Source organism: Belonocnema kinseyi, chromosome 10 (genome assembly GCF_010883055.1).
Source record: "Belonocnema kinseyi isolate 2016_QV_RU_SX_M_011 chromosome 10, B_treatae_v1, whole genome shotgun sequence".
In the NCBI taxonomy this organism is placed as follows: domain Eukaryota; kingdom Metazoa; phylum Arthropoda; class Insecta; order Hymenoptera; family Cynipidae; genus Belonocnema; species Belonocnema kinseyi.
Window position 1 is genome coordinate 108,470,173 of NC_046666.1, and position 3,485 is coordinate 108,473,657.

Below are 3,485 nucleotides of genomic sequence, written 5' to 3' on the forward strand. Positions count from 1 at the left end.
AAACTGTAGTTTCGAATATAATTTAATTTCGAGAGAAGCCCGCCAAATAGAAAAGTATGTCAATCAACATTAAATAAACAAAAGTGCAAATTTTGCATTATTATTCGAGTGTTTTGGTAGAAGAAAACACTTTTTTTACCGGAATCTACGGAAGGATAAATTGATTAATAATCACTTCTATTTTATTTAAATACTAAAATTGTAATTTCGGATATAATTTGATTTCGAAAGGAGCCCACCTTATCAATATATGTAGCAGTAAACATTAAATAATCGAAATTTCAATTTTTGCATTATTTTTCAAGAGTTTTGGCAGAAAGAAAACCTTTCTGAAAGAATCTCACATTATTTGATCTGGAAAAAATGGGGTCATAAGCAAGGGCTTCGTCTCGATCTGAGGTATACGCAGATATAAGTTCTCCAATGTTATCGACATTGCAGTTTTCGCAAGGACAGTCTCAAGTCAAGAATAGATCAGTAGTGATCACTGGGGGTAAAGCCGGGAACTAAAAAACCGGTTTTCCGCAGAATTTTTCCGAGTTTATTTTACTTTGTTTTCAGCAAAACCCTGTTTAAATAAATGAATAATTTAATCTTTTTTTATTGATATTATGTTTATTAGTACTTTCCGCATGGCGGGCTTCTCCCATTTTTAACATCCAAAATTTTCGGAATTCGATAATCTCAGATTGTGTTAATAAAAATTTTTAAAATTGAAAAAAATTAATTTTGAAGAGAAGCCCGCAATAGATTTCGATATACTTTTAACAGTGCAAAAAACAACATTTGAATTAATGCATTATTTTGCGAGTGGTTTTACTGAAACTATTTGGAGGAAGTTACCGTTTCACCTTAAGCGATACTGCACAGAAAATCGCCGATCCTCCAATGTACATCGAAATCGGTGTTCAATAGAGTGGCAACAAATTTGAACCACACAGGTTCATTCGGAGAATCTAGGGGAAAAGCATCATTTAGACACTGTTTTTTCTCATCCAGTGCAACTTGAAGTGTCATCTACAAACTGTAAGTCACCTGTCATGATCATTTTGTCGGTCGTTATTTGAGTGAAACAGATGTTAATAAGCAGGTAAGTTATAATTATAATTACCTAACTTTTTATTTCCTCTCATTTACCAGCGACTAAATAGTTTTGGAATAAAAATAATACTTGTCGTGATGTAATATCCAAATGTTAGGTTAGTCAAAACCTACTATATGACATTCAAACCACCAAAGCCAGGATGCACTAACTTAAGTCGTGACCGTCTGCATCGAAATTGATGCCTGGTCGTTCCAACAAATTTCCACTAGATTTTCTGTGGAAGTTCAAAGGTATCTTAGACATCTAATCTTGTAGTGGCTAGTGTCATACATGAAAGATAAGGTAGATACAATTGTATAATAAAAACAGAAATTTGTTGTTCGCGATGAGTAGGGATGTAAATTTGCATGAAACTTTAGCCTGATGGAAAGTTTCTTGAAACATTGGGAGTTTCGTGAAACCTTGCAATGTTTCAAATATAGCGGCACGAACATTCAAACTGATAAGATAAAAGCCTATTAGGTATTTTCACTTTAATAAACAGCTAGCTTCACTTCGTAGATTGCTGAGGGGAAAATAAGGGACCAAATGTATGGGATTCAGTTCATTTTTGCCCTATTTTGCTAACATCTTCGTAAAAGGTAATTTTTTCGGTATAAGTGTAGTAAAAAAATAGTTTTTATTTTTTAATTACTATTTAATGAAATAATAAAATAATAATAATGATGATCAATTACAAATATATTACAGAAATAAAGTTTTGATCCATTTTTCCCCCTTAGCTTTTAACAAAGTGACGTTAGCTGATGGTTGAAGTGAAAATACCTTATTGAGGCTATCATATCCCAACTTTTTCCTGCTGGTTGATTTGATTTATTTTTCCGGTTTGTACTGTGGACCAATGATGCCAATGTTGGCACCCTGAGCTACTGCGCTTGCGTTAGGGCTGACCGCTCATTGGCCACACTTAGCGCACGATTCAAACTTACATTAAAAAACAATTATTGTAACTTAAGTAAATAATTATTAAAATATCCACAAGGATATATACAAATTGTGTAACTTTGATTTCGGGCAAAAAAATACAACCCATATATTATATTAATAACAGTTTATTTTCAGTGAATTCCAAAGACCAAATTATATTTTACAAAACATTCAATTTAAAAAGAAATTTCTTGGAAAAGTGATTGAAAATAATTATTTATAAGTTTTAAATATTTTGTATGTATTTTTCTGGGAATTCATATAATTATATAACCTATAAATACATAAATTATCATGACTGCATTGTAGTTATGCTTTCTTTTTTTATACTTCAAGCGTCGTTTTGTCACGTCTCAATCGAAAAGAACAATCTGAAATTTTGTTTTATAATTCAAATATTATCACTATTATATTCTGCAATTAGCTTCTATATATCAAGCTGCTGAAATATCATATAGTATTTAAAAAAATGTATTTATTAACAAATATTGTGAGAATTATTAGTCAGTTTTTCAAAGTCAATGAAAATAAACTGTTATTCATCAAATATATGTGTTATAAATTTTTTTCTTGTCTGAAATAAAAAGTTACACAATTTGTATACATTCATGTGTATATTTTAATAATTATTTATTTAAATTACAAGAATTGTTATTCAATGTAATTTTGAATCGCGCTTCAAAGGGTAGACAACCAGCGCTCAGCCCTAGCGCACGCATGAATGAAAATTATTATCATTTTATTATTGCATTAAATAGTTTCTAAAAAAGAAAAACTATTTTTCAATTGCACTTATACAGAAAAATTACTTTCTACGAAGATATTAGAAAAACAGAACAAAAATTAACCGATTCCCATGCATTTGGTCAATTGTAATCCCCTCAATATTCAACGAAGTGAAGTGAGCTAGTGATTGGAGTGAACATACCTTATTGTATATGTAGACGGTCATGACTTTTTCTATACATCCCGGCTTTAGTTTAAATGTCGACGGGCATGACTAACCTAACTTTTGGAAGTTGCATTAGGAAGTTATAATTTTATTCTAAGTGATTGGTACGCCCTATTAAATGAAAGAAATTTGAAAATTAGGTAAATATTGTTTCAATTGATTTCCTTATTAACAATTATTTAGACTAATATCGCAAAGCGAATAGTTGCCTTGACAGGTATTCAGGTGGCTGACAGCGCGGTTCCGAACTCCACAACTCTGCATGAGCCAAAATTTAGTCTCCAAATGAAACTTTCCCCTAGATGCCCATATGGGCACCTACGTTCAAAGGAATTTTTGAGACATTTGAGACTTGAAAACTCTCTCAAATGATCTTTGGGAGCCCAATGAAATTTGAGCTGCAACAAAGGGGGAGGGTCGGTAAGGCCGGTTTTTGGCCTAATTTATTTTTGGACCAAAAAATCTGAAAAAATCATGGTAGTATCTTATAAGTATCCCGAG